At 35.4% G+C, this 7,135-nt stretch overlaps 1 long non-coding RNA gene across 1 annotated transcript; it reads right to left on the reverse strand.

Moving 5' to 3' along the window:
- Nucleotides 1–5,956: 5,956 nt before the first annotated feature.
- Nucleotides 5,957–6,929, reverse strand: LOC135117309 (uncharacterized). The gene is made up of 2 exons (XR_010276790.1): nt 6,661–6,929; nt 5,957–6,295 (listed from the first exon to the last, which is right to left on the reverse strand). It is a non-coding gene; the product is annotated as an uncharacterized LOC135117309 (long non-coding RNA).
- Nucleotides 6,930–7,135: the final 206 nt, after the last annotated feature.

Here is a 7,135-nt window from a genome sequence, read left to right on the forward strand (position 1 = left end):
TATTTCGGAAAATATGACGAGTACAGTCCTGAGATACGAAAACCCTTATAAGGATATATTAAATTAAGTAGGTATTGTGTTTCGTTTCTTAAGCATTTCCTAGAACAACTATATAAAAGCACCCAACACCGTAACACGTACCTAAAACAAACCCAGAAACGAAACACAATGTCCGCGAGTTTAAATTGACAATTGCACAACTGCATTTGTAGGTACGTTTCAAAAACAAATCCGTGGTAGGCCACGACAGATAGGAAGCTTTGACCACATTGTTTTAACAAGTAGCAAACAGTGAACGTATTGTTACAATACTGGGCCTTTACCATTGTTGGGTAACAATTCTTATGATACAACTGTGCTAATGGGTGTTTACTTGCTGTTAAAGATTTAATTTGTAATTTGTTTCGTTGGTTTTGTGGCTGTTGGTGACCACATTTTGGTTAACGAAGTGTGGGATGCCTTGTGGTACCTATTGTAAAACGATGACTTGAAGAAGCGGCCCAGGCAGACGAGGGTGGAATAGTTAGCGCTCTTTGCGAGATGCATAGGTTCGGTAGTCGCTGGAAAGTTAAAATGCATATAATAATCATAAAACACAAGAAAGTCGCTGAGACCATTAAGCGTTCTCGTTTTTCTTACAAAATTGCCCAAGGAGGGTCTTTGAAGTCCTTTAAGTCACCAGTTGACAGGAATAGGTTTGCCCTGTTAGAATAATTTTGGTGCAGATAAAAGTATTGCCAGTACAGTAAGTAAGTATACTTATTGATAAGTATACTTACTTACTGTTTTAATTACTTACAGTTGCAATTAAATAATTGGATATATAGAGGTATATTACTTCGTAAAAACAGGTGCCATGTTATCGTATTTTACAAACCCAGTTGTCAGGTTGCGAAAAGTTTCTTAGCACCGAAACTTGACGTAATATTATTTAATACACTTTATGGTCGCTGACAATTATTTATTTATATGACAAATGGGCTGCACGTTTGTCATATAAATTAATAAAATATTAATTAATCATTTAGTTTACTCATTAAAAGCTTTAAACTACTCGGTACGTTGAATTTTTATAGTTCAAGAGCGATTTATTACACGTACGAGTATTTCGTCTTATATAAGGTTACTGAAAGATTTTATTGAACTATGCAATTATTACAAAGTTTATATGCGTTGCGTTGGTATCCAATTGAAAAAGTTGAACTGTCTTTAAGTACCATTAAGCAGGCACCTACACTACAACGCAGTCAAGCTACACAGCTCAATAGCACAAACTATTAAGTCTTAAATAATTGTTACTGCACAAAAACAGAGATAATAGATCAACTTACATTTTAGTATGGGCCACGGAACACATTTAAGTGCTCAGAAATCTATTCCGCGGTGTTATAGGCGCGCGAAACCCAATCTATTATAAATTATTGCAGCTTAGTCGTAAATATATTTGTCCCGTTCATGGGTAAATGCGAGCAATGCTTGGGGTTGGACTTAGTCTCTATTAGAAAGTAGTACTGAGATATTCATTGAGCTGTAAATACTGTTATTAATGTTGGCCACTATATAACGGGAGTAATATTTTTATTTTAGTTACCTAAGCGATGTTTATTACTATGTTTAACGGGCTGGATGGTGTATTTTGAGCTAATTTTGCCCAATATCAAAAATTACAAACAAGTCAAGCAGGTATTCCGACTACATCGCCGTTAGATTGACCCAGGAGTGTTTTGTATTTTTTATGAAGGTTAATTTAATTAATCAGTCCTACAAACATATCGCGGCAACAATTTTTGTCGTAGTTAAACTTTATCGCTTCTAATATCAGTGAATGCTAACCTGTCAAAGTGATATAATTACACCTTAATAACAATTTATTGAAAAGGGTATAGCAATGACCGAGGGCCATAAAACGCATTAGACATTATTTATAAGCCCATTCACAAACACCTTTATGACAGTTTTGTAACGCCTATCAAAATATGACCTACATTTCTAAGTTAAAATTGACACCTTTCCTTAAGTAATTAGTTACCAAAAATCTCACCATATCTTGTTAATAATACCAATTTTCTACTAATAAAGATTATATAATTAATATCTCATTAATTACGTTATTTTCCGTTCAATGAAGACTCGTAGCTCCCGTTTGCGTAACTTTCGACTTGACACACAAACTTCAATCAAAGTGAAATTGTAGGCTCGTCATGTTGTGACGTAACAGCTCCCGAATATATGAGGTATGTGTACTGGTCATCAGGTGCGTGGGAATTCTAATAGTAGCGTTTCTTAATGTGTGAGGGTTGGGTCTCACTGTAAGCGGAGCGATTTCTGCACCTTAGCATACCATCGCTTTAATAGGGTCTGCTAAATGCCTAGCGACCCCTTAAAAATAAAAGAGTTGACTTTAGACGATTCAGACATTCTTTAGACAGTCTGTAAACAAGTAGCAAATCAGATTAAACAAAAGGTAAAATAATGCAAAACTAAGCTTAGGTAAGTGTGAATTTCAAGGATAGGCTATTCTAAAGCTGCTTATGGGCGTCATTGATCAAATTCGTAGACGAGTGAAACAAACAAATGAATTTTATTTTTTCAATGAAGAATGAATGAAGTTCACTTTTCAGATACTAATTACATTGCGTCTTTTAACAGATTTATAACACCACGAGGACTGTTCTTATCACAAGCAGATTTAAAGCATTAACCTCGCTGCCACTATGACCAGTCCCAGTCGTGCACAACGCGTTTAAACTGGTCATTATTACCACATGCCTACCTAAATGCTCCATTGACACTGCCACAGTTAACCAAGGTCTTTGACAACGCCCGATTCGAAGTACACCGATCACTTTCAGGTAATGAGCAAGAAATATGTTTATTTTGCCACTTATATGGCGTACCTACATACATGACTTACGTGAGCATTCATGTGTTGGTTAACATATGGAATTGTTTTAGGTGGCACCTGTCTAAGGTCAGATATTAAATTGTATCAATGTTTCGATGTGTCGTTTTTCGGTTGGTACGCTAAACTGTAACCGTCTTACCACAAAAACTTTTAAACGTCAGTTTATGCCTTGTCTAAAAAAATGTCAAATTATGACGTTGACATATGGTTCATTTTGCAGCCAAAATTTTATTAGACAAGTGTAAAACAGGGTTTAAAGTTTTTGTAGTAAGGCCCTAAGTCCCGGCTCTCAATTGAACATCTTTAGCCAGTAAGTCTGATAACCGGTCTTACCTAGGGTATTGGGTTGCCCGTGTGACTGGACTGAGGAGATCGGAGAGGGAGTCGTTCCTTGTAAAACACTGGTACTTACTCAGCTGCATTCAGTTAGACTGGAGGCCGACCCCAAGATAGTAGGAAAAGGCTAGGCAGATGTTGATCAAAATGTATCAAAAATATGTAATGAATTTCTCGTAAGTATAAGGCATTGTACGTTGTTTTGTCAAACAAATATGAATTAATATTAAACTTGTCTATCAACGCAATAACTGACTTATGCATTATTTGCTGCATTGTCAGACAAAAAATAATTAATACCTCACCCAAGACAATTTCAATTATTATTTTTCAAACTGTTCTTAGAAAAAACTTAATTGAATTTAGATTGATTTTTAAATGGGTCATTACCTACGTAGTTAAATTATAATTAAGGGTACCTTGTAAAGTATTGTTTATGATGTGTTTTTGTTTTTACTCGATAAAAAAATAATAATAGTGTACTGCAAAATTAATTGGCTTATGTTTAACTGATCACCAGATATAGTAACAAACAGCAGACAAAAATAGTAAATGATCACCAAAATGAAACTCGCATTTTAATGTAAAACTATCACCAAAGTTTTAACACTTTGCTATCCTATTTAAGTGAAATTACTCCAAAATAAATCATGCGTAAGCCAAAAATAGTAAATGATCACCAAAATTAAACCACCATTTTAAAGTAAGATTATAACCAAAGTTTTTAAATTCTGCTATCCTATTTAAGCAAAATGAGTCCAAAAAAATCATTGTTATCCCAAAAGTAGTAAATGATCACCAAAAGTAGTAAATGATCATCAAAAAAGTTTTTACATCTTGCTATCCTGTTTAAGTAAACTGACTCCAAAAAAATAAGTTCGGCCTGATAAAATAAATGTAATAATCTTATGGGGACCCTTTTCCTGCACTAGCGTGGAAAATTGTCTATTGCATGCCTCTAAACAGTGCGATAAGGGTGTATTGAGAAACACATTCTTCTTCTTCTTTCTCCTGCCCTGTTCCCAATTTTACTTGGCGTCGGCGCAATATGTCATTTTCTTCCATTTTCCCCTGTCACTCGTCATACTGACACTCACGCATGCATTGCAAGCCGGACAAATAACTTAATATGGCATCATAATACTTTATTTGGTAATAAGCCTACATTTTATGGCAATCACAGTGACTTATTTAGGCAACAATAATACATTAATTTGGTCGTCAAGAGTTGGTGATCATTTACTAAATTTGGTGGTCGTATACAATTTAAAGTGAAGTCGTGACTAAAATAGCTGGTACTATTACATTTTTAGACTTTATTTTTCTGGTGTTCAGTAGATATTTCTGGTTGCAAAACTTAGGGTATCAAAGCATTTTATGGTGGTCATTATATTTGTTCCCAAATTAATTATGTGAAATTGGTAATAAGTTATATGCAAATATTATGTTATATACTTAATGACAGTTAGTTTATGTCTCTTCGTGACATCTCCGGGATTAATTAAAAATATATTAATATCATTCCAACTTCGCTTAATAGAAAGCTAATTATTTCCTATTCATTGAGCAAAATGATTTAATGCTCCATGACACTAACTCCAACGATGTTTAAAAAGTAATAAAACTAATTAGCAATCTTCTCACACAAGTATCCAATAACAAATTCACATGAAACCACAAATAAGTTAATAATAATTTGTACAAACATTAGTTCAATGCGCAAGAGTCAATACGGTTTAGTGTCCTTTCATACAAATACCTTTCTAATCAAATAAATCATTTTCCATTCACGACAAGTTCTATTTAGAGTACCTGCACACAGCACACTTTAAGTCGGCCGATAGCTTGTTTGGGCTCATAAATCAGTGTGAAGATGAATGGTATGCATGCACATTACGAAGATCAGGTATTTTGCCGGTATCAGACAGTCTGAAAACTGTGATTGGAATCAAGACTTTCTTGAAAAAAATTGCGATATATCGAGTCAACTAGTCTTACTAACTTAGCCGACTGTTTTGCCGGCAGTGAGCGGGTCTTTCGTTAAAACTGAGCCGAGCTTTTGCTGGTAGGAAACTGTATCGTAAATTGAATGTTCACAAATGAATTTATTTAATTCAATTCGGAACAAGCTGGTTTATATCCTGAATTTATATCTGCATTCTCTATTCGAGTTCCTTGATTTGTTTGTAGTTGTTTTTAGAATGGACAAGGTTTTGTTAGGAACCATATAACCACAATGGAGCCAAACCATATCCAGCCATCGAATTACCACCAATATAGTTTATTATAGCTAAAATTACATAGTAAAATACTCCCTAAATGATCAAAAGACATACTTTGATTTAATTGAATTTATACTGTCCTCGCTAAATACCTCAAAAGTCAGCTGCTACCAACTTCATAAACAAAATAATACTTGCAAATGGCTAACTTCAGAGGGAAAAAGTTAATTGACGAGAAGTCTGGGGTAAATGGTGTTGTTAGATACATTCATGTTTTAATTTACGGAATATCATTTTTTTGAAAGTGCTATTAATTTATTTGTTAAAAAGATTTGTGTAAATTATTATCGAATGGTAATGTATGGAATGGCTAGGTTTAACTAATAGCAATTGGCTATTAGTGTCCAACTTGGCAATTCTAAACGTTGTTTACACGTATAAAATGCTAACGAAACATGGCCAAATAGATCCAAGTTAGGTGGTCTAATTACAATTGTCACGTTTAGCGTGTGGACGGTTTAGATTTTAAATTAAACCCCACATTGTGAACATAAAAATTTATTTCCAAGGTCGCGATTCGAATGCCCGTCAGCAAAATTAATTTTGTTATATGGAGGTAAAGCGCGCTAGCACTGTCCTGGCTTCACGTGGAGAGAAGTCCGTTGATGACGCTCAGCCGAGGAGGCGCTTCAGGGTGGACGACCCGCAGATGGTGATGCAGTATGGTAGAGGGTAATCGGTGCACGGTGCCTCTCGGTGCCTGTCGACGTTCGGCCAACGGATCAGCCGTGGCCCGAAGTTTAAGCCGAACTTTGAACCCGAACTTTGGACCCTGGAATTTACGTCCATTCAAATAAATGTCCATTTCTGATTGTCCTCCTCTGACTGTGTTTGCCGCGGAAGCAGGAAGCAGAAGCTCAGTGCGCTTAAGGCGAATGTGTGCAAATTCACAGTCAGAATCGGAGTTTACAGAGAACAGCTGAAATGTAATTTTTATATAAAATGTATAAAACATATAAAAAATAAGATGCAGGGATAAGCAAATGAAAAGAATAACCCTGACTGCTTATGATGATGAAAAAAGGCTACAAATTATGCGACAATGTGCAAAGCAAGAAAGATGAAATCTGCAAGTCATTTGCCAACGGTCACCCAATAGGTGGGTGGTAGCAATTACACGAATTGTTCAACACTTACCCAATACGGGGAGATGCACTGATTCTACAATATAGAGAATAAGTTAAACGAAATTTGAAAAATATGTTTTCAAAATTATAAAATAAAACCGTTAAGACCACGATTAACGTCACGCACTAAGGACTGGCAAAAGTGAGTACTTGTAAGGAGCGCGTGAACGTGTGTCTTCCGTGATGATATTTTAAAAATGGTCGGGTCGCTAAAGCAACTAACCGAACTCCCAGAACACGCCCGTGAATGAGTAGCGAACGAATCCGATTTGCATTGGTACAGCAGTCCAGGTAAAAGAATCGAAACCATATCACAATGACGTGAAGTCCAATTAGGCTCAACTTGCCGTTGCACCGATACAGATAATGACTACGTACTGTTTGTTTTTTAAGTTTTAACTAAGTTACAATTTTTCTTTCTAGACCCAAGTTGTTATAATAAATATGAATTTGAAAATACGTTAATCAGTTTAGTAAAAGAAATA

Source organism: Helicoverpa armigera, chromosome 9 (genome assembly GCF_030705265.1).
Source record: "Helicoverpa armigera isolate CAAS_96S chromosome 9, ASM3070526v1, whole genome shotgun sequence".
In the NCBI taxonomy this organism is placed as follows: Eukaryota; Metazoa; Arthropoda; class Insecta; order Lepidoptera; family Noctuidae; genus Helicoverpa; species Helicoverpa armigera.